The sequence below is a fragment of the Arachis ipaensis genome, chromosome B6 (assembly GCF_059453495.1).
Source record: "Arachis ipaensis isolate K30076 ecotype BB chromosome B6, ASM5945349v1, whole genome shotgun sequence".
Classification (NCBI taxonomy): Eukaryota; Viridiplantae; Streptophyta; class Magnoliopsida; order Fabales; family Fabaceae; genus Arachis; species Arachis ipaensis.
This window is the reverse complement of record NC_142441.1, coordinates 122,551,909-122,577,038: the sequence shown is the minus strand read 5'-3', so window position 1 is coordinate 122,577,038 and position 25,130 is coordinate 122,551,909. Positions and strand designations below refer to the sequence as shown.

At 39.2% G+C, this 25,130-nt stretch overlaps 1 non-coding gene and 1 pseudogene across 1 annotated transcript; both read left to right on the top strand.

The window, feature by feature from the left end:
* Positions 1-3,301: 3,301 nt before the first annotated feature.
* Positions 3,302-3,913, top strand: LOC107647221 (uncharacterized; annotated as a pseudogene).
* A 17,374-nt stretch (positions 3,914-21,287) lies between these two features.
* Positions 21,288-21,395, top strand: LOC148562556 (small nucleolar RNA R71). Its single transcript, XR_015888163.1, has one exon. It is a non-coding gene; the product is annotated as a small nucleolar RNA R71 (small nucleolar RNA).
* Positions 21,396-25,130: the final 3,735 nt, after the last annotated feature.

The window sequence follows — 25,130 nt, the reverse complement described above, 5'->3', positions numbered from 1 at the left end:
TTGATGAGAGAACTTTTGCGTGGTCTAGAAATTTGCAGATAAATCCTCATTGCAAGTATAGTTTCTAAACCAACAAAAGTCCTTTCATACAAACGTTTTGGTTGTCACAAGTAACAAACCCCTTTAAAATTGATAACCGAGTATTTAAACCTCGGGTCGTCTTCTCAAGGAATTGCAGGGAGGTATGTTCTTATTATTGGTTATGAGTTTGTAAATTGGGGTTCTGGAGTTTGGGCAATGGGCACAGGTATATTTTCAAAGCAATAAAAATAAATAAATAACTATAAAATAAACTCTTGGCAAGGTATGAGAACTGGAAGTCCTATCCTGGTTATCCTTATCAATGGTAATGAGAATTGGATTTTTCTCCCACTTTGTTAACCTCTAACTATGAAGGTAAGTTAAGTGGATAAATTAATTTTTATTCCTCAGGTCCTAGTCTTTCCTTGGGAAAGGCTAGAGTTATTGGAACTTGAATTAATAAATGAAGAAATCCATTTTTTAATCAACAATGAGTTTGATAACTCAAGTGTCTCCAATGACTCAACCAAAGCCAAAAGGGAAAAAAGTCTACTTGAATGAAAATAATTTGGATAAACAAAGAGCATTAATAAATTAAAGAGAGCAATCATAAGTCTGAAATACCTCAAATTATAATAATAAAAGTAATCCAATCTAACATGAAAGATTTATGAATCAAATAGACAACATAAGTAATTAACAAATGAAAGTATTAGAGTATCTAAAAGTAAAAGAGAAATATAAATTGAAGAACATTGAACCTGGGATTGAAAGTCACTCCTAAAACTAAGAGAAATCCTAAATCCTAATCCTAAGAGAGAGGAGAGAACCTCTCTCTCTAAAAACTACATCTAAAACTATAAAAAGTGAATTATGAAAGCTTCATCATGTATGGATGCATTCCCCTGCTTTATAGCCTCTAATATGAGTTTTCTGGGCTGAAAACTGGGTAAAAAACAGCCCAGAAATCACTGGAGAAGAAATCTGCCACGCTGGTTTTTCGCCACTACGATGCGTCTGCATGGAGCACGTGGTCGCGTCGCCTATCGTCAGGGCAACCATGGCATATTATATATCAAAACGAAGCCCCGGATGTTAGCTTTCCAATGCAACTGAAACCGCATCGTTTGGACCTCTGTAGCTAAAGTTATAGCCGTTTGAGTGCGAAGAGGTCAGGCTGGACAACTTAGCAATTTCTCTAACTTCTTGTATTCCTTCCACTTTTGCATACTTCCTTTCCATCCTCTGAGCCATTCCTGCCCTATAATCTCTGAAAACACTTAACACACATATCAAGACATCTAATGGTAATAAAAGAGGATTTAAACATAGGAAACTTAAGACCAAAGAAGCATATTTTCAATCAAAGCACATAATTAGGAAGGCAAATGTAAAACCATGCAAATAGTATGAATAAGTGGGTAAAGAGTTGATAAAATCCACTCAATTGAGCACAAGATAAACCATAAAATAGTGGTTTATCAATGCCAAAGAGGAAAACACTTTCAAGATGCGTGCGGCACTGATGTGGACTATCAGCGACTTTCCAAGATTGGGAAACCTATCCGGCTGGAATATGTATAGTGGGTTAGCCTGTCCTACGTGTAACTTGGATGCTAATCCACATCGGCTGAAAGAAAGTCAAAAATGGTGTTTCATGGGCCATCGACACTTTTTGAATCAGGGACACAAATACAGACTAGACTGGAATAGATTTGACGGGCAGGTCGAAGGTAGAGATCCGCCAAAGAAGTTATCCGGAACAGATGTATTGAGGCAACAGTCTAATGTGCACATTTCATTTGGCAAGAGTTCAAGTGTGACATCCAAAAAAAGACGCAATGGCCAGGATACGGATGGATATGACTCGCATTGGAAGAAGAATAGTGTTTTCTTTGACCTCCCGTACTGGGAGGATCAGATGTTACATCATAACCTCGATGTGATGCATATAGAAAAAAACGTGTGTGACAATGTAGTCTTCACCATCTTAAACGATAGCGGCAAATCAAAAGATAAAATTAAAGCTCGCAGAGATTTACAATGCATGGGAATAAGGCCTGAATTATGGCCAGGGGAAGGTGGTAAATATCCTTCTGCGATATTTGCGATGTCGAATTCACAGAGGGATGTATTCTTGAAGACTTTGCAGAATGTGGTCTTTCCAGATGGTTACTCTAGCAATGTTGCTCGTTGTGTTGATTTGCGACAACGCAAGTTATCTGGGTTGAAAAGTCATGACTGTCATATTCTGATGGAACAATTACTCCCAATTTTAGTGAAGAATGCACTTCCGAGTCCGGTGTCCAATGTGATTGAAAATTTGTCGTCATTTTTTCGAGAACTTTGTGGGAAAGCCATAAACCCTATGCAGCTTGTTGAGCTTCAGAATCATGTTGTGCAAACCTTGTGTCAGATGGAAATAATTTTTCCTCCATCCTTCTTCACCGTCATAGTTCACCTCACCGTGCATCTCGTTGATGAGGTTACTCTTGGTGGACCAGTACATTATAGGTGGATGTATCCAATAGAAAGGTTAGCTTGCTGATAAACCCCTTTAGTACATTCAGTTTAGTTGGATTATGTATATACTGAGCGTTTTATTGTATTTATATAAAATGTATTTAGGACTTCTGAAGCAATATGTTCGTAATAGGGCATAACCAGAAGGCTCAATTGCAGAAGGATATTTATCTGAGGAAATCCTTACTTTCTGTTCTAGGTATTTGGATAATATTGAGACTAGAATCAACCGACCAAGGCGAGTTGATGATGAGCCTGTTGATGTTCTTCATAATTCAGGGGAGAGTATGTTCCCAGCTATTGGCACGGCATTAGGGGCAGTTTTGCATTTCGAACTCACTCCAATGGAAAAGCATCAAGCTCGTCGTCATGTGCTAGTCAACTGCGATGCCGTAGTTCCGTTCCTTGAGTAAGTATACGCATGTTTTTCTAAAACACCAATATAACTCTTTTCTCCCAGTGAATAGTTGGACTAATTTTCTTCTCTCCAATAAAGTACATTTAGGAAAAAGACAAAGCGAAGCATGCGTAATCAGACAAGGTCGCAAGCTAAGATAGATAGTGTCGTCCATGCAGAATTTCTTCGGTGGTTCGAGCATGAGGTTTACAGAATACTAACCTGACCAATGTTTTTTTAGCCTGGAATTAGTATTATATGAAAACTGATTTTAATATAAAGCATGAATATTATGTGGTTCCAGGTTCTTTGGAAAGTACGCTTCAATCGAAAGACATGAAGTTGCTTGCGTGCGGTCCCATGATTCAGGCCAGACGTTTTGGGGCGTATAATGTTAACGGGTACAAGTTTAGAACTATCTCAAAGAAAAACGGGATGAAAACACAAAATAGTGGAGTATATGTATCATTTAATACAAGAAGTTATGCAAGTATGCGTGATAATAGAGTGGCTGTTGGTGGTGTTCCGTATTACGAAAAAATTGTAGACATAATTGAATTAAATTATAGCTGTTCCTTTACAGTGGTATTGTTCAAATGTGTTTGGGCTAATACCACTACCAGTAGAGGCATCAAACAAGACCATTTGGGGCTTACCAGCATTAATTTCTCTCGTCCAATACACACTGGTAATCGTGAAGAAGATGAACCGTACATATTGGCATCAGAGGCTCAGCTTGTATACTATGTGGATGATGAAGTAGCTAAATAATGGAGTGTTGTGGTTCATGTGAAACCAAGGGATTTGTATGACATGGGAGAAGAGAATGAAGAAGCTGAAGTTGGTTTTTCTCCACAGCCAGGGTTGAACATGTCAGCGGAAGGTGACATTGGAGATTTACTGTTGACAAGGAAGGAAGATATAGAAGACCTCATAGAAAATGCCTCAGAGAATTTCGATGATGTCGCGTAATGCATTGTATGAAGCATTTTAATGTAATTTAAAAATGATCTTTCTGTCATAAACTAAGTTAAATAATCTCAGTGTTGTACATTGTTTTCTTTGGTTACTTTATACTTGTGTAGTTTTTTTTTGCAGTTAAATATTTTTGTTATTGTGAATTCTCATGAGTAAAAGCAGACTTTTTGGTTCTTTCAACGATTTTAATACGAATAAGTTAGTTTACGTTAAATCTTTATTCCTTCTACAGTTGTTGTTTTTCTTAGGGTTGCATTTTTCATAATCTTGCTATGTATTAAGCAATATAATTTCACTAGTGTTACGTTTTGAAAAAAACAGTGAACATAACATGACGGTAGAACAGGATCGATGAAAAATGAGGACTTTTCGTCATCCTCTGTAAGCACAACAATTGCTACAGAGCTGTTTAAGAAAATTGCCCAAACTACTAACAAGGGTGATGGTAATTGTCGAAAATTTGCGTTTAGTTTTAAAATTGTCTTAGCATCTTGTAGTTTGGTTTTTTTTCTAAGTCAGTATTTAATGACTCCAGAGTTCTCAATTTCTTCTATGTATACTCATTCTGTTATGTGCAACTTGATATTTTCAGTCTTATCTGAATATTCCGGAGAAGTAGTTTCTGACAGTCTAGATGGAGAAGAGTCTGATTCAGAAGACATTTTAGATGATGTATCCTCTGTCGTAATCGATAGATCCATGTAGTTTGATCTGAATAAGGTTCCGGATGAAGAGGATAAAACTTTAGAAGACCAACAAGATAAACAAGATGATATACATGTTAAGAAAAGGTGCTTTGATCTGAATAAAATGCCATGGTATGGAGATGAAATATCAGATCCTCTGAAATGTGAAGCCCATAGATTCATAACAGAGTATTTTTTGTCGGGTCAATACGATGTTGGAGAGAAATTTTGATGTTTTATTATAACAGTTATGCCGATTTCTTTGATTTGGGTCGCAGTTGTACATGTTTATTCTTGATTTAGGTTTAGTAAGGCATAACTTCAAAGAGGAGTAACTTTGATTTATGCTCTCTAGAACTTTATTTTAACTTCATAAATATTAGAGTTTGATTTTATTTTCTTCTTTTACATCCATGATTGAATGCAGTTTTTAAATGCTAATAACGTAAACAAGAAAATTTTATTGGTAAATTTGTTCACATGAGTTAACATATATAGTTTACAAGTAACTTGTGAATATTTTTAACGTAAAACAAATGTAGAAAAAGTGTTACGAGTTTAAGTAACAATGATTTAAACATAAGTATCTTCAGATAGTAATCGTTACTTAAATAGATTATACCTAGATGGTTATTACTAAAGAGAACAATGGAATATGTGGTAATACGTATTTTGCGGCGGTTTAAATGTAGCCACCGCAAAATGCCTAACAAGAAGTCACCGGCAGACATATCGCGGCGGTTTTCGAAAAGATGCCACGAAATGCAAACCGGACCGGCAATATAGCGGCGGTTTGAAGAAAACTCAAACTGCCGCTAAATGTCAACCTAACAGCAATATAGCGGCGGTTTGATCCAAACCGCCGCTAAATGTCGGCCTGATTGCAGCCCCAACCTCTAACCGCCGCTATATGTGCCGCAGTTTGTCTTTTCGCGGCACATTCACAAAATTGCCGCAAAAAAACCGTCGCTATCTTAAGGAATTGTTGTAGTGTCTCTATCCAATGTTCCCAACTTCCCAAAATCAAATGATGAACACTCTCACTAGCCTAAGCTAATCAAAGATCCAAACAAGGGGCATTTATTGTTTTTCACTTAAGCTTGTAATGTGCTACAATTATGAACAAATGGGTTAAGCATAGGCTCAAGATTGGTTAACAACGGAAGATAAAAGGTTAGATATTTGGGTAAGTGAGCTATTTGAACAATGGCCTCAATCATATAAATGCATGTATACACAAAATAATGGACATCAAGAATCAAACAAATCAAAGATTACGATCATAGGAAGAGAATAATGCACACAAGAATGAAAATAAGTGGTCATATGATGTAACCACACAATTAGGCTCAAATCTTACATGCTTGTGTTCTTTGCTCAAAACATGATCCACAAAGTATATAATTCAAGCAAGTTCTAAAAAAAATTTTCAACCAATTGGGGTGGTGCCCTAAAAATGGATTTCTTGGAAATTTTCATCATATTGACTAAGCTTATTCTAATGCAATGTTGTGATTTAGAAAATTTTAAAATTTTCCCTAATTTACCCCTTTTTCAATCAAAGCACAATTCTTATATAAAAAGGGTTAACTAGAATTTTAACAATCCCAAAATATTTTTCTAATCACGATCAAAAGCTAAGATGCAATATATATATATATATATATATAATAAAAGTGTGCAACAACCAAAATAAAGGTATCCACAATAGCAAATATGTATAGTAATCCAAAATGATCTCAAAGACAAAGTGCAAAATAAAATAAAGTAGCAAAAACTAAAGATAGATGTCTGAAAGTTCACCACATAAATGCAATACACCGGTCACGAACGGTGACCTCCCCACACTTTAGAATGAAGTATCGTCCTCGATGCTACTGCTGAAGCTTGGGATGGGGGTCAACAATCACGCCAGGCTACGGCTCAGGCTCAGGCTGTGGAATTAGGACTGGCTGTGGCTCTGGCTGTGGAACTGGCTGTGGCTGTAGATCCTCAGGAGGCTGCTGGACCTCAGTGGTGGCCTGTGTCTGTGGTGGTGCCTTCTGCTGAGTCGGCTCCTCCTCCTGATCCTGCTCGTCAGAGGCGGGAGAGTCTGGAAGTGGAGGTAGCTCAATGCCTTGTGAGGCAAATACCTGGTCTATGCGGTCGAGACGTCGCATGATACGACGCTCGAGGCGCTCCATAAAGCGAAGCAGGTGCTGCACCAACAGGTAAGTCGGCTCAGGTGCTGGTGGTGGGGGTAAGGATGCTGCAGCTGCTGAAGTAGAGGGGGGTCCTGCTGCTGCTGCTGATGACGAGGGCTGAGCTGTCTCTTCCACTGCTCTGGCTCAGGAACGGCGTTTGGGTGGGGGCTTCTCGTGCACCCACCCACCCCATGGAATGGTAACCTCCTTGTCGTCGTCATCTGGGGGTGGTGGTGTCACGTCATCATCCTCCCACGGAACATCAGCCATCTCGATCATGCTGGTGACCAGTGTAGGGAATGGCAACAGGCCACAGATATAGGTGCATGAATCACGCGCTTAAGCACCTCATAGTCAAATGTCATGCAGTGGATAGCCACCTCTGCCTGCTTATAGGTGCATGTGTCATCAGGACGAAGTTGGCAGAGTAGTGCATCCCCAATAGCAGCCTCAGTGATCATAATCTCTCTACCCCACAGCTAAACTGAATCGAGATTGGCACGAAAGAAGTTGCAATAAAATTCTCTCACCCATGAAGTGTTGATCCTCCCCAAATCTCTATCAACAAAATTCAAGCCCAATTTCAGAATGCGGGTGTTTATAGCACATCTCACATCATTGGGAAGGAGCAGTTTCTTCTCAATGTTTATATTCTTCTTCCAGAAATCGGGGAAGCAAAGTTCACAGTAAAGATTGGGGAATTTGATTGGGTCAGTGGAAGGCAGCAGCTGATTTTTCTTGTCCTCTTCATTCAGGGGATTCTTAGTATAATTTGCATAAGGTGAAGGGGTAGAAGTTTTAGAGTGCTTTCTCTTCTTTGAAGTAGTGGCTATAGCTTTTCCTTTGTCTGTCATCTTGAAAAACAGAGATGATACAATATAAGCAGCTAGCCAAGCAGATATAGAGCACTCAAAGCAAAGCATATTCATGAAGTGAATAAAGAAAAGAGAAATCTTGGGATGCAAGTAACAAAATTCAGAATTCAAATCAAACTTCAAACCAAGAATTTAAACCACAATTGCACATTACTCGTTCATTAAGCCTAAGAAACGCCATATCCAAAAGAATGATCACAAGAGTTAAGTTGAAAACCAAAAGAAGTTAGTTGGTTAAACAAATTAGAGTTAGAAATCAGTTTGAAAATCAGTGATATGGTGGTTACTGGCTCAATTTAAAAGGAATGTACAAAATAAGAATGTAAGCACACTCACAATCATGAAATGCATCAAGTCATTGATGATGAAATATAATTTTGCCAGAAAGCAACCAATGAGAAAACAAGTCATCAATCAATGTAGAGATCACTAAAATCAAGTAAATCAAACAACAATTAACACCAATTCCAACAATGCATACAAGCCACAAGTTCAAATAAGAATGGAAAACCTCATGATCCATGTGACTTAATGAGATTAGGTATGAATATAATGAATCAATTAGTCACATAGATTAAAAACTTTCAAAGTTGTGTGTTTATGCAAAAGAGGCACAAAATTTCAAGAGAGTTTCAAGTTATGGTCAATTTGAAAACTTACTTAACCATGTAATGCATATAAGTAAATTAGCATTGCAAGCAAGCAAAGAGTATTAGAAGCATGACTAAAACCTGTAAATATGTCCTTGAGGAGTTTCCCAAACCATTTAGCTAACAAAATTCTATTGACACAGAAATCGTCAAGTAGAGGTTTGTTGCCTCAACTAAAGCAATGTCACTCATGAAAGATGGTTAGGAAAAATTCGGCAGCATTTCAGCAGTAAATTGGCTATTTTCCAAATTCAAACAAGTAATTCTAATCCATATAAATTTATTAACCAGTAGAAACACAAAGAGAATCATGTCTGAATGCATATGAATCCAGGAAAAACAAACCAATTCTTTAGCACTAAACATTAAAAAGCAGTTTAGCCCAAATCAGCCAGCAACAAATAGTTATGAACAATCAAGCAACCAGTAGCCATGAGCAAAGCAATATTCAATAATAGCAAGCCAAGGAAAGTTAATGCAGCAGCATCAATCAGCCAAATGAGCACATGGCAAATCAATGAAACAGAGCAATTTCACACAGCAGCAAAAATTCAAACAAGCCTAAATCCACTACTCAGCCTAGATTCTCTAACCACCTAATCAAACTAAGCTAACTAAACTAATCTAACTAAGCTAATTACAAAATTAACATAAAGAAGTAAGGGAAGCATAACAGGGGAAGGTATGGAACCTGGAATGTAGAGACACAAGGCAGAAGAATTTGGGAAAAGGAACAGAGGGGGCAGCAAGGTGGTGCTGCCAGCGGCGATGCTCACGCCAGCGACAATGGAGTCGCGGTTGATGATGGCGGTGACGGAGCAGGGGCGAAAGTGAGACTGAGAGGGTGAGGAAGGTGGAAGAAGAAAGAGGGAGAAGAAAGAGAGGTGAGGCGATGGTGGCAGCGACAGTTGCGGACGCTCGCCGACGGTGGTTGGGTACTGAAGATTGAAGGTTGAAGGTTGAAGGTTGGAAATGGAGGGAGAAGAAGGAAATGGAACGTTGGAGAGGAAGAGAGGGTTGGGGCGCGACTGCGCTAGGGCTTTCGCGTCCCTGGTTAAATGGGATTTTTAAATCCACGCATGCGCGCACCGTGCGCGTTCGCGTGGGTGAGAGGATAAGGAAGGGGCGCGGAAGCGCCATCTGCGCTTGTGCAGAGATGGTAGAATTGGTAATTGGCGCGAACGCGTACGGTGTGCGTCCGCGCGGGTGTGCTGGGCCAGAGGCACAAAAGGGGCCCAGAGTTGGTACAACTCTTGGGTCCTTTGGCCTGGGTGATGCAAAAACGCATCGATACGCACGCGCACTATGCACTTACGCGTGGATGGGTTGAGCTTATGAAGGGTGCGCGGAGGCGCCAGGTGAGCCTACGCGTGGGTGAAGAAACGCAAAGGAACGCGGACGTGTACAGCATGCGTCCGCGTGGGTTGAGGCACAGAGTTGGCCCAAAAGTGGCACAACTCTCTAGTCCTTGGCCCAGAAAACTTAAACAACCAACCGACGCGCGCGCGCACTATGCGCTTGCGCGTGGCTGCTCAATTTTTATTTTTCAAATTTTTTTATGAGCATCAAAAAGAGCTCAATCTCCTGACCTTCTCTAAGACTCAAAAACCAGCTAAGGTGCAAAATTGAACATACTTTTGAAATTTTGGGGATTTTTCAAATAAATTGAGGAAACTTACAATCCAAGCAAAAACTCAAATTCAGAGAATCATCCCTAATTAAAGCATAGAATGTATAAATATCTTAGCAAGCAAAGCAAAATATACTAAGAAGTAAAGAAATTATATACAATGGAACCCAATTCATTCATTCATTATATCTACAAGAGAATGGAAAGAGTTTACCATGGTGGGGTGTCTTCCACCAAGCACTTTTGGTTTAAGTCCTTAAGTTGGACAATTGGAAGGTTCCTTGTCAAGGTGGTTTATGCTTGTATCCATCCTTGAACCTCCAAGAATGCTTGTCCTTCAATCGGTTGTCAGAAGTTCCAACCATCTTCACCAAGCTTGGTGAGGTTCTCTCCAAGATATGAGCTCCCAAAATTGACTTCCATAGTGTGATCCAGGATCCCATATTTTGTCTTCGCACCCGTCTTCTAGTTGATCGCCTTGATTCCATCCGGGTGACAATAGAGATGAATTCTCATGACAACACCAAACTATCCTCCTAGACCCATTTAATTGAGCATTACACCAATCCATGCTCTTCAAATTTGAGCTTCCAACCATAATGAGTCTAGATTTAGAACGCCAACCACTAAACATCATCCTCTTTCGCTTAATTCCACAAAGCGCCCTAAGTTGGCCATCCGTCTCAAGCAAACCATACTCAAGTGGGATAATAAAGCTGAGAGTTAGAAGTTTTACCCACTCAAGTGAAGGATTAGATGACAAACTAGGTGGAGGGGTTCCCAAAGATCTTGATAAAGCATGCTCTACTCCCGTCCATTCTCTCCTAGACGTTTCCACTACTTGGCAAGGTTTTTCAAGTTTCTTCTCTTGCCAAGCTTCCTCAAGTTCACATTCTTCTTCACCAAAATCTTTTATCTCTTCCCCATCATTCTCATCATAGATAGGAGGTCTAGTGAAGTCTACCTCATCATCACGTCTAAGCATTTTGGGGAGGGACTCTTCAAACTCGGAAGGGTCATATGTTGATGCGAAATCATCATAAATATGAGGGCTTATTGCTTAGAATACTTCTTCCAGTTCTTCGCTCACAATAGGTCTTGGAGGTTGCACATCCTCCTCAACCTTGCTTTCTAGTCCACTGGGAGAAGGCTCAATAAGGTCGTCAAGGGGATTGATCAATGTGGGCAAAAAATCACTAGTGATGGAATCCACTTCCTGATCAATTTCCTTCAACTCTTCGTTTACTTTCGCAACTTTACTCTCCTCTTTAAAATCTCTTCCAAACTCCTTGGAAAATGGCTCTTCAACTCGAGATTCCTTAATGTGCTCAACATATCCCAAACATCCACCCACTACTTCCTTTTGTTCGCTAATCTCTACCTTCTCCTCTTGTTGCACTCCTTGCTTCAACTCTTCTCCCTCACCATGGAGTTTCAAGTTCACTCCCTCACTAGGCTCCTTGATTATTTCTCCACGTTCAACAATGGGGGTACTTAGGGTACATGAGCTTAGGTGGGATGTTAGGTGACTCACGGCTTCTACTATGCCAGCCATCTTTGCTCTTAGCTCCTTAAATTTAGTTTCATCTTTCTCTTGTCACCTTAAGATACGAGATTCAAGGTCTCTCAGATCTAACATGAAGGCTTCATTGGGAGGTGGTGGTGGAAGATAGGGTTCATTGTTTGAGGGAAGATTGTTGATGTTGGAAGGTGGTTCATGTTGGTAGAATTCTTGAGGTGGTGTATGTGGAATTTGTGGTTCTTGAAAGTATTGGTATTGGGATGGTGGTGGTTCTAGATGTGATTCATATGGTGGTTGGTATGGTGGGTATTGGTTATGGTCATATGGAGATGAATGATGGTGTGAGGCTTGTGAGTATGATGTATGGCTATATTGAGGAGTGGGTTCATATGCATATGATGATTGTGGTTGACAACCACAATGAGGTTCATCACACACATTGGATTGATACACATTAGGATTAGGATTATACCCATAAGAGTTCGGAGGAGGTTGTTGCTATGAAGGTTGTTCATAAGCTTGGGGTTCCTCCCATCCTTGATTTCCAAATCCTTGATGTATATCCTCATTGGAGCTTCCATTTCCTACAACATAGTTTGAACTACACTCATAGCCAAAAGGGTGAGAATTCATAGTGAAAGAGAAAATAAAAACAAATATTAATAAGAAACAAAGAAAACAAAATCCTAAATAGCAAAAACTAACAAAAAAACCAAAATTCAAGCTATTCACAATATATACAATAGCCAATAACATAGCACCATTGTCTCCCCGGCAACGGCGCCATTAATTTGATAGCAAGTGCAAATCGTTGTCGGTCTAGATTTTCTTCCTAAAGAAAGGAATTACTTCGTTGTGAGCATAGCCCCAAACCAACAAACAATTCTCGCATCAAATTAAATTTATGGTTTTGTCACGAATAACAAACCCCTAATAAGAATTAACCGAAGTATTTAGACTCCAGGTCGTCTCCCTAGGATACAATGAAGTGCTCATTTATTGGCTATGAAGGGGTAAGGGGGGTTTTGATTCATAAGAGGGCAAGAAAAGTAAATTAAGCAAGTAATTAAAGAGAGCAAGATAAAGAACTCTTGGCTAAGACTTAGGTAACTGAGATCACCATCCTTGTCAACAAACCAAAATATTGATAATTGTGAGAGGCCAACCTATTAAGTCTACTTCCCAAAAGCCTTAAGTACGTGGTATCTACTCCTAAGCTTGAAGTACATCAAATAGGTTTGATCACATCAAACCTTAAGTCCTAACCTACCCACTAATTAACTTAGTAGTGGGTTAGCGTCAATGGATATCAAATTGATCACCAAGGGTTCTCAAATCACCAAATCCATTATACCCAATGACTCAAGTTTACCCAATTCCCTTAACTTAGACCAAGAGTTGACAAAACTACTCAAAAACTAAAGAGAACATTTCATCAAACACATAGAGTGCAATAGAAGTAAACATCATAAATTGCAAGAATAATAAAATCTACCAACTACTAATTGTAAGGAAAGTAAATTCACAGCTCAATTCATCAATCAAAAGAAACATCAACATCAAATTGCATTAAATATAAATTAAATCCAACATGAGTTCATCATCACAAAAGGGTGCAAAATGAGAGATTGACATTGCAACTAAGAGAGTCAAGATGTAGAAAAGAGAAATTATAAAGGAAACAAGATGAGATCAAGGAATTAAATATGGATCTATGACAATTTAACATAATCCTAACCTAATTCTAGAGAGCAGAGGGAGCTTCTCTCTCTAGAAAACTAACTAAAGGCTCATGTTGGCTAAACTAATTGCTCCCATTTTACTTGGACTTCAATTCTGCATGAAATACACTCAGAAACAAGTTGGATTTGGGCCTAGGCAGCTCAGAAATCGCCCCCAGCATTTTTCCTTTAAGTGGGCAATATGAGAGTATCGGCGCGTACGCACCATGTGCACTCGATTGGCAAATTCTTCATCCACGCGGATGCATCATGTACGCGTGTGCGTCTCTATGTGAAACCACTTCTGCGCGTGCGCGCCTTGTACTCGTGCGCGCCCATCGATGCATTCCCAATTCTTGTTTCCTCATGCATTCTCCACTTTGTATGCTTTTCTCCTCATTTCTTCCATCCAATACTTGCCTTATGAACCTGAAATCACTCAACAAACACATCAAGGCATCGAATGAAATTAAAGTGAGTTAAAATCACCAATTTAAGGGCCTAAAAAGCATGTTTTTACACTTAAGCACAATTCAAGGGAGAATTATAAAACCATGGTATTTCATTGAATAAATGTGGGAAAAGGTGGTAAAATCCCCTAAATAAGCACAAGATAAATCACAAAATCGGGGTTTATCACCTACGCGTCATTCACGCGTACGCGTGGATTGACTTTTCTCCAAGTCACATGTGCGCGTGATCCACGCGTGCGCGTCGCCTATATTTGGGGAAGCTAAAGCAAATTATATATCTTTGCCAAGCCCCAAATGTTAGCTTTCCAACGCAACTGGAACCGCCTCATTTGGATCTCTGTAGCTCAAGTTATGGTCGATTTAGTACCAAGAGGTCAGGGCTGACAGCTTTGCAGTTCCTTCAGCTTCTTGTATTCCTTCCACTTTTGCATGCTTCCTTTCCATCTTCTAAGCCATTCCTGCCCTGTAATCTCTGAAAACACTTAACACACATATCAAGGCATCGAATGGTAATAAGAGAGGATTAATATTAGCAAATATAAGGCCAAAGAAGCATGTTTTCAATCAAAGCACAGAATCAAGAAGGAAAATGTAACACCATTGATGAGCGGATAATTTATACGCTTTTTGGTATTGTTTTTAGTATGTTTTTAGTAGAATCTAGCTACTTTTAGGGATGTTTTTATTAGTTTTTATGTTAAATTCACATTTCTGGACTTTACTATGAGTTTGTGTATTTTTCTGTGATTTCAGGTATTTTCTGGCTGAAATTGAGGGACTTGAGCAAAAATCAGATTCAGAGGTTGAAGAAGGACTGCTGATGCTGTTGGATTCTGACCTCCCTGCACTCAAAGTGGATTTTCTGGATCTACAGAACTCAAAATGGTGCGCTTCCAATTGCGTTGGAAAGTAGACATCCAGGGCTTTCCAGCAATATATAATAGTTCATACTTTGGCCGAGTTTAGACGACGTAAAAGGGCGTTGAACGCCAGTTCTATGCTGCTGTCTGGAGTTAAACGCCAGAAATACGTCACAAACCAGAGTTGAACGCCAGAAATACGTTACAACCTGGCGTTCAACTCCAGAAAGAGCCTCTGCACGTGTAACATTCAAGCTCAGCCCAAGCACACACCAAGTGGGCCCCGAAAGTGGATTTATGCATCAATTACTTATTTCTGTAAACCCTAGTAACTAGTTTAGTATAAATAGGACTTTTTACTATTGTATTTTCATCCTGGATTGTATTTTTGATCCTGTGATCACGTTTTGGGTGCTGGCCTCTCGGCCATGCCTGAACCTTTCACTTATGTATTTTTAACGGTAGAGTTTCTACACTCCATAGATTAAGGTGTGGAGCTCTGCTGTTCCTCAAAGATTAATGCAAAGTACTACTATTTTTCTATTCAACTCAACTTATTCCGCTTCTAAGATATTCATTCGCACTTCAACATGAATGTGATGAACGTGACAATCATCATCATTCTCCCACGAACGCGTGCCTGACAACCACTTCCGTTCCACCTTAGATTGAATGAGTATCTCTTGGATCTCTTAATCAGAATCTTCGTGGTATAAGCTAGATTGATGGCGGCATTCATGAGAGTCCAGAAAGTCTAAACCTTGTCTATGGTATTTCGAGTAGGACTCTGGGATTGAATGACTGTGACGTACTTCAAACTCGTGAGTGCTGGGCTTAGTGACAGACGCAAAAGGAGGGTGAATCCTATTCCAGTATGATCGAGAACCTCAGATGATTAGCCGTGCTGTGACAGAGCATTTGGACCATTTTCACAAGAGGATAGGATGCAGCCATTGACAAGGGTGATGCCTCCAGACGATTAGCCATGCAGTGACAGCGCATCGGACCATTTTCCAGAGAGGATCAAAAGTAGCCATTGACAATGGTGATGTCCTTACATAAAGCCAGCCATAGAAAGGAGTAGGATTGATTGGATGAAGACAGCAGGAAAGCAGAGGTTTAGAGGAACGAAAGCATCTCTATACGCTTATCTGAAATCTCACCAATGATATACATAAGTGTTCCTATCCTTATTTTCTATTTATTATTAATTTCGAAAACTCCATAACTATTTGATATCCGCCTGACTGAGATTTACAAGGTGACCATAGCTTGCTTCATACCAACAATCCTCGTGGGATCGACCCTTACTCACGTAAGGTTTATTACTTAGACGACCCAATGCACTTTTGGTATGCGAAATTGTTACTCAGGTTGTGAATTGTTGTTCAAAATTGATTCCCTGGCAATGGCACCAAAAATGGATGCACAGAACCATGGTCTAAACATATCTTCACAACTTCGCATAACTGACCAGCAAGTGCACTGGGTCGTCCAAGTAATACCTTACGTGAGTAAGGGTCGAATCCCACAGAGATTGTTGGTATGAAGCAAGCTATGGTCACCTTGTAAATCTCAGTCAGGCGGATATAAAACAGTTATGTAGTTTTCGAAATTTAGTAATAAAATAAGGATAGAAAAACTTATGTAAATCATTGGTGAGAATTTCAGATAAGCGTATGGAGATGCATTCGTTCCTCTGAACCACGGCTTTCCTGCTGTCTTCATCCAATCAGTCTTACTCCTTTCCATGGCTGGCTTTATGCAAGGGCATCACCGTTGTCAGTGGCTACATCCCCTCCTCTTGTGAAAATGGTCCAAGATGCCCTCTCACGGCATGGCTAATCATCTGAGGTTCCCGATCATGCTGGAATAGGATTCACCCTCCTTTTGCGTCTGTCACTACGCCCAGTACTCGCGAGTTTGAAGCTCGTCACAGTCATTCAATCATTGAATCCTACTCGGAATACCACAGACAAGGTTTAGACTTTCCGGATTCTCTTGAATGCCGCCATCATTCTAGCTTACACCACGAAGATTCTGATTAAGAGATCTAAGAGACACTCATTCAATCTAAGGTAGAATGGAAGTGGTTGTCAGGCATGTGTTCATAGGGAATGATGATGATTGTCACGTTCATCACATTCAGGTTGAAGTGCGAATGAATATCTTAGAAGCGGAACAAGTTGAATTGAATAGAAAATAGTAGTACTTTGCATTAATCTTTGAGGAACAGCAGAGCTCCACACCTTAATCTATGGAGTGTAAAAACTCTACCGTTGAAAATACATAAGTGAAGAAGGTCCAGGCATGGCCGAGAGGCCAGCCCTCAAACGTGATCTAAGATAGCATACAACTGATCAAAGATGTCTAATACAATAGTAAAAAGTCCTATTTATAATAAACTAGTCACTAGGGTTTACAGAAGTAAGTAATTGATGCATAAATCCACTTCCGGGGCCCACTTGGTGTGTGCTTGGGCTGAGCTTAAGTGTTGCACGTGTAGAGGTCCTTCTTGGAGTTGAACGCCAGCTTTTGTGCCAGTTTGGGCGTTGAACTCCACTTTGCAGCTTGTTTCTGGCGCTGGACGCCAGAATTGGGCAGAGAGCTGGCGTTGAACGCCAGTTTGCATCATCTAAACTCGGGCAAAGTATGGACTATTATATATTTCTGGAAAGCCCTGGATGTCTACTTTCCAACGCAATTAGAAGCGCGCCATTTTGAGTTCTGTAGCTCTAGAAAAGCTATTTTGAGTGCAGGGAGGTCAGAATCCAACAGCATCAGCAGTCCTTCTTCAACCTCTGAATCTGGTTTTTGCTCAAGTCCCTCAATTTCAGCCAGAAAATACCTGAAATCACAGAAAAACATACAAACTCATAGTAAAGTCCTGAAATGTGAATTTAACATAAAAACTAATGAAAACATCCCTAAAAGTAACTAGATCCTACTAGAAACATACTAAAAACAATGCCAAAAAGTGTATAAATTATCCGCTCATCACAACACCAAACTTAAATTGTTGCTTGTCCCCAAGCAACTGAAAATCAAAATAGGATAAAAAGAAGAGAATATACTATAAATCCTAAACTTTTCAGATTGTGACTCAGCTTTGCTAAAGTCCCCAATTAGAGGTGTCCAGGGTTCTTAAGCACACTCTTTTTTTTGCTTTGGACCTTGACTTTAACCGCTCAGTCTCAAGTTTTCACTTGACACCTACACGCCACAAGCACATGGTTAGGGATAGCTTGGTTTAGCCGCTTAGACCAGGATTTTATTCCTTTAGGCCCTCCTATCCACTGATGCTCAAAGCCTTGGGATCCTTTTTATTTGCCCTTGCCTTTTGGTTTTAAGGGTTATTGGCTTTTTGCTCTTGCCTCTTAGTTTTAAGAGCTTTTGGCTTTTTCTGCTTGCTTTTTCTTTTTCTTTCTATTTTTTTTGCCTTTTTTTTTCTCTTTTTTTTTCTGCAAGCTTTGTTCTTTGCTGCTTTTTCTTGCTTCAAGAATCATTTTTATGATTTTTCGGATTATCAAATAACATGTCTCTTAGTCATCATTCTTTCAAGAGCCAACATATTTAACATTCATAAACAACAACTTCAAAAGACATATGCACTGTTCAAGCATTCATTCAGAAAACAAGAAGCACTGTCACCACATCAATATAATTAAACTAAGTTCAAGGATAAATTCGAAACTTATGTACTTCTTGTTCTTTTGAATTAAAACATTTTTCATTTAAGAGAGGTGATGGATTCATAGGACATTCATAACTTTAAGACAAAGTTACTAACTACTAATGATCATGTAATGAAGACACAAACATAGATAAGCACATAACATAGAAAACGAAAAACAGAAGAAATAAGAATAAGGAATGAATCCACCTTAGTGATGGTGGTGTTTCCTTCTTGAGGAACCAATGATGTCCTTGAGCTCTTCTATGTCTCTTCCTTGTCTTTGTTGCTCCTCCCTCATTGCTTTTTGATCTTCTCTGATTTCATGAAGGATGATGGAGTGCTCTTGATGTTCCACCCTTAGTTGTCCCATATTGGAACTTAATTCTCCTAGGGAGGTGTTGATTTGCTCCCAAAAGTTCTGTGGAGGAAAGTGCATCCCCTGAGGTATCTCAGGAATTCTTGATGATGAGCTTCTTCATGTGCCTGTTGAGATCCATAAAAGTGCTCTCTTGTTTGCTCCATCCTTTTCTTAGTGATGGGCTTGTGAGATGAATCTTTTCATCTCCCATGGCTCAGAGGTGGAAGCTTTTGTCTTCCCTTTCCTCTTTCTTGAGGTTTCTCTGGCCTTAGGTGCCATTAATGGTTATGGAAAAACAAAAAGCTTATACTTTTACCACACCAAACTTAGAATTTTGCTCGCCCTCGAGCAAGAGAAGAAAGAATAGATGAAGAAGAAGAAGAAAATATGGAGGAGATGGAGGGATGTGTGTATGGATGTGAGTGGTGAATGGAAAACAGAAGGGATGATCATGAATGGAGAGAGAGAGGGTGAGGTGGGTGGGGATCCTGTGGGATTCACAGATCCTGAGATGATCCTGTGGTGTCCACAGATCCTGAGGTGTCAAGGATTTGCATCCCTGCACCAATTAGGCATGTAAAATGCCTTTGCACACAACTCTGGGCGTTCAGCGCCAGGTTGGTGCCCATTTTGGGCGTTCAACGCCCATTTGTTGCCCATTTCTGGCGTTGAACGCCAGAACCATGCTTGTTCTGGGCGTTCAGCGCCAGCTTCTCTCCAGGGTGCAGTTCTGGCGTCCAGCGCCCAAATGCTGCCCATTTTGAGCATTCAGCGCCCAGACACTGCCTATTTTGGGCGTTCAGTGCCAGAACCATGCTCTGTTCTGGTGTTGAACGCCAGACAGGTGCTTCCTCCAGGGTGTGATTTTTCTTCTGCTGTTTTTGATTCCGTTTTCAATTTTTTTATTTTTATTTTGTGACTCCACATGATCATGAACCTACAAAGACACACAACTAATAGAAATACAATTAAATAAAAATTGGGTTGCCTCCCAACAAGCGCTTCTTTAATGTCAATAGCTTGACAGTGGGCTCTCATGGAGCCTCACAGAATAGCAGAGCTTTGTTGAGACCTCCCAACACCAAACTTAGAGTTTGGATATGGGGGTTTGACACCAAACTTAGAGTTTGGTTGTGGCTTCCCAACACCAAACTTAGAGTTTGACTGTGGGGGCTTTGGTTGACTCTGCTTTGAGAGAAGCTTTTTATGCTTCCTCTCCATGAATGCAGAGAGAGATCCTTGAGTTGTAAACACAAGGGTGTCCTCATTCAATTGAAGGACTAGTTCTCCTCTGTCCACATCAATCACAGCTCTTGCTGTGGCCAGGAAAGCTCTTCCTAGGATGATGGATTCATCCTCTTCCTTCCCAGTATCCAAGACTATGAAATCAGTAGGGATGTAAAAGGCCTTCAACCTTTACTAACACGTCCTCTACTTGTCCATAAGCCTGTTTTCTTGAATTGTCTGCCATCTCTAATGAGATTTTAGCAGCTTGCACCCCATAGATTCCCAGTTTCTCTATTACAGAGAGGGGCATGAGGTTTATCCCTGAACCAAGGTCACACAGAGCCTTAAAGATCATGGTGCCTATGGTACAAGGTATTATGAACTTTCCAGGATCCTGTTTCTTCTGAGGTAATGTCAGTTGATCCAGATTACTTAGTTCATTGGTGAACAAGGGAGGTTCTTCTTCCCAAGTCTCAACACCAAATAATTTGGCATTCAGCTTCATGATTGCACCAAGGAACTTGGCAGCTTGCTCTTCAGTAACATCCTCATTCTCTTCAGAAGAAGAATACTCATCAAAGCTCATGAATGGCATAAGGAGGTTCAATGGAATCTCTATGGTCTCTAGATGAGCCTCAGAGTCCTTTGGTTCCTCAGAGGGAAGCTCCTTATTGATCACTGGACGTCCCAGGAGGTCTTCCTCCTTGGGATTCACGTCCTCTCCTTCCCTTACAGGTTCGGCCATGGTGCTTATGTCAATGGCCTTGCACTCTCCTTTTGGATTCTCTTCTGTATTGCTTGGGAGAGTACTAGGAGGGATTTCAGTGATCCTTTTACTTAGCTGGCCCACTTGTGCTTCCAAATTTCTAATGGAAGACCTTGTTTCATTCATGAAACTCAGAGTGGCCTTAGATAGATCAGAGACTAAAATTGATAAATTAGAAGTATTGTGTTCAGAGTTCTCTGTCTATTGCTGAGTGGATGATGGAAAAGGTTTATTATTATTAAACCTGTTTCTTCCACCATTATTAAAGCCTTGTTGAGGCTTTTGTTGATCCTTCCATGAGAAATTTGGATGATTTCTCCATGATGAGTTATAGGTGTTTCCATAAGGTTCACCTAAATAATTTACCTATGCTATTGCAGGGTTCTCAGGATCATAAGCTTCTTCTTCAGAAGATGCCTCTTGAGTACTGTTGGATGCAGCTTGCATTCCATTCAGACTCTGAGAAATCATATTGACTTGCTGAGTCAATATTTTATTCTGAGCCAATATGGCATTCAGAGTATCAATTTCAAGAACTCCTTTCTTTATAGGCGTCCCATTACTCACAGGATTCCTCTCAGAAGTGTACATGAACTGGTTATTAGCAACCATGTCAATGAGTTCGTGAGCTTCTGCAGGCGTTTTCTTTAGGTGAATGGATCCACCTGCAGAAGTGTCCAATGACATCTTTGATAGTTCAGATAAACCATCATAGAATATATCCAAGATGGTCCATTCTGAAAGCATGTCAGAAGGACACTTTTTGGTCAACTGTTTGTATATTTCCCAAGCTTCATAGAGGGATTCACCATCTTTTTGTTTGAAGGTTTGAACATCCACTCTAAGCTTGCTCAACTTTTGAGGAGGAAAGAACTTGGCTAAGAAAGCCGTGACCAGCTTATCCCAAGAGTTCAGGCTATCTTTAGGTTGAGAATCCAACCATATTCTAGCTCTGTCTCTTACAGCAAATGGGAAAAGCATGAGCCTGTAGACTTCAGGATTTACTCCATTAGTCTTAACAGTATCACAGATCTGTAAGAATTCAGTTAAGAACTGAAAAGGATCTTCAGATGGAAGTCCATGAAACTTGCAGTTCTACTGCATCAGAGAAACTAGCTGAGGTTTTAGCTCAAAATTGTTTGCTCCAATGGTAGGGATGGAGATGCTTCTTCCATGTAAATTGGAATTTGGTGCAGTAAAGTCACCAAGCATTCTCCTTGCATTATTATTATTTTCGGCTGCCATCTCCTCTTCCTGTTCGAAAATTTCTGAAAGGTGCTTGCTGGATTGTTGTAATTTAGCTTCTCTTAATTTTCTCTTCAGAGTCCTTTTAGGTTCTGGATCTGCTTCAACAAGAATGTTCTTGTCCTTGCTCCTGCTCATATGACAAAGAAGAGGGCACAGAAAAATAATAATAATAATAATAATAATAGGGATCCTTTATACCACAGTATAGAGGTCCCTGTGTGAGTGGAAAAAAAGAATGGATAATCCAAACACAAAGGTAATGATAGGGGCAGAGGTGTGAGATGAAGAGGAGTGTTAGTAGATGAATAAATAAATAGAAGGAGATGAGAGAGGGAGAGAATTTTCGAAAATTATTTTTGAAAAAGAGTTAGTGATTTTCGAAAATGATTTTTGAAAAAGGTTAGAAATTTTTTTCAAAAATTAAAATCAAAAATTAAAATAATTAGTTAATTAAAAAAAATTTTGAAAAAGAGGGAAGAGATTTTCGAAAATTAGAGAGAGAGAGTTAGTTAGGTGGTTTTGAAAAAGATAAGAAACAAACAAAAAGTTAGTTAGTTAGTTAAAACAAAATTTGGAAATCAATTTTTGAAAAGATAAGAAGATAAGAAGTTAGAAAAGATATTTTGAAATCAAATTTTGAAAAAGATAAGATAAGAAGATATTTTTGAAAAGATATTATTGAAATTTGTTTTTGAAAAAGATTTGATTTTTAAAATCACAATTAATGACTTGATTCACAAGAAATCACAAGATATGATTCTAGAACTTAAAGTTTGAATCTTTCTTAACAAGTAAGTAACAAACTTGAAATTTTTGAATCAAAACATTAATTGATGATGTTGTTTTTGAAAATATGATATAAAAATAAGAAAAATATTTTTGAAAAATATTTTTAAAATTTTCGAAAATAACTAAGAAAAATGAAAAAGTTTTGATTTTTGAAAAAAGATTTTGAAAAAGATAAGATTTTTAAATTGAAAATTTGATTTGAGTCATAAAAACAACTAGATTTTAAAAATTTTTGAAAAAGTCAAATCTAATTTTCGAAATTTTGAGAGAGAAAAAGGGGAAGATATTTTTTTTTATTTTTGAATTTTTATTGATGAGAGAGAAAAACAAGAAAAATGATGCAATGCATGAAAGTTTTAGATCAAAACAATGAATGCATGCAATAATGCTATGAATGTCAAGATGAACACCAAGAATACTATGAAGATCATGATGAACACCAAGAACATATTTTTAAAAAATTTTTAATGCAAAGAAAACATGCAAGACACCAAACTTAGAAATCTTTAATGCTTAGGCACTAAGAATTCAAGAATGCATATGAAAAACACCATACAAAACAAAACGAAAAATCATCAAGATCAAACAAGAAGACTTACCAAGAACAACTTGAAGATCATGAAGAACACTATGAATGCATGAAATTTTCGAAAAATGCAATATGAATATGCAATTGACACCAAACTTATAACATGACTCAAGACTCAAACAAGAACACAAAAATATTTTTGATTTTTATGATTTTATGATTTTTTTTTGGATTTTTATTTTATATTTTTCGAAAATCATTTTGAAAAAGAAAAATAAGGATTCCAAAATTTTTAATATGAATTCCAAGAATCTTATGCTCTTTAGTCTAAAGCTCCAATCAAAGGGTCAGGCATGGCTTAATAGCCAGCCAAGCTTTAGTATGTAACTCAGACATGACACGTCTAACATGCCCTACAGTCGTATTAGACATGGCTTTACAGCCAGCCAGGCTTCAACATGCTTCATGAAACACTAGAATTCATTCTTAAAAATTCTGAAGAAAAATATATTTTTGAAAACATTTTTATATTTAAATTTTTTTTTCGAAAACAAGTGAGGAATTTTTGAAAGGTTTTTGAAAAATTTTTGAAAACAAAATAAAAAGAAAAATTACCTGATCTGAGCAACAAGATGAATCGTCAGTTGTCCAAACTCGAACAATCCCCGGCAACGGCGCCAAAAACTTGGTATGCGAAATTGTTACTCAGGTTGTGAATTGTTGTTCGAAATTGATTCCCTGGCAATGGCACCAAAAACGGATGCACAGAACCATGGTCTAAACATATCTTCACAACTTCGCATAACTGACCAGCAAGTGCACTGGGTCGTCCAAGTAATACCTTACGTGAGTAAGGGTCGAATCCCACGGAGATTGTTGGTATGAAGCAAGCTATGGTCACCTTGTAAATCTCAGTCAGGCGGATATAAAAGAGTTATGTAGTTTTCGAAATTTAGTAATAAAAGAAGGATAGAAATACTTATGTAAATCATTGGTGAGAATTTCAGATAAGCGTATGGAGATGCATTCGTTCCTCTGAACCTCCGCTTTCCTGCTGTATTCATCCAATCAGTCTTACTCCTTTCCATGGCTGGCTTTATGAAAGGGCATCACCGTTGTCAGTGGCTACATCCCCTCCTCTTGTGAAAATGGTCCAAGATGCCCTGTCACGGCACAGCTAATCATCTGAGGTTCCCGATCATGCTGGAATAGGATTCACCCTCCTTTTGCGTCTGTCACTACGCCCAGCACTCGCGAGTTTGAAGCTCGTCACAGTCATTCAATCATTGAATCCTACTCGGAATACCACAGACAAGGTTTAGACTTTTCGGATTCTCTTGAATGCCGCCATCATTCTAGCTTACACCACGAAGATTCCGATTAAGAGATCTAAGAGACACTCATTCAATCTAAGGTAGAACGGAAGTGGTTGTCAGGCACGCGTTCATAGGGAATGATGATGATTGTCACGTTCATCACATTCAGGTTGAAGTGCGAATGAATATCTTAGAAGCTGAACAAGTTGAATTGAATAGAAAACAGTAGTACTTTGCATTAATCTTTGAGGAACAGCAGAGCTCCACACCTTAATCTATGGAGTGTAGAAACTCTACCGTTGAAAATACATAAGTGAAGAAGGTCCAGGCATGGCCGAGAGGCCAGCCCTCAAACGTGATCTAAGATAGCATACAACTGATTAAAGATGTCTAATACAATAGTAAAAAGTCCTATTTATAATAAACTAGTCACTAGGGTTTACAGAAGTAAGTAATTGATGCATAAATCCACTTCCGGGGCCCACTTGGTGTGTGCTTGGGCTGAGCTTGAGTGTTGCACGTGTAGAGGTCCTTCTTGGAGTTGAACGCCAGCTTTTGTGCCAGTTTGGGCGTTGAACTCCACTTTGCAGCTTGTTTCTGGCACTGGACGCCAGAATTGGACAGAGAGCTGGCGTTGAACGCCAGTTTGCGTCATCTAAAATCGGGCAAAGTATGGACTATTATATATTTCTGGAAAGCCCT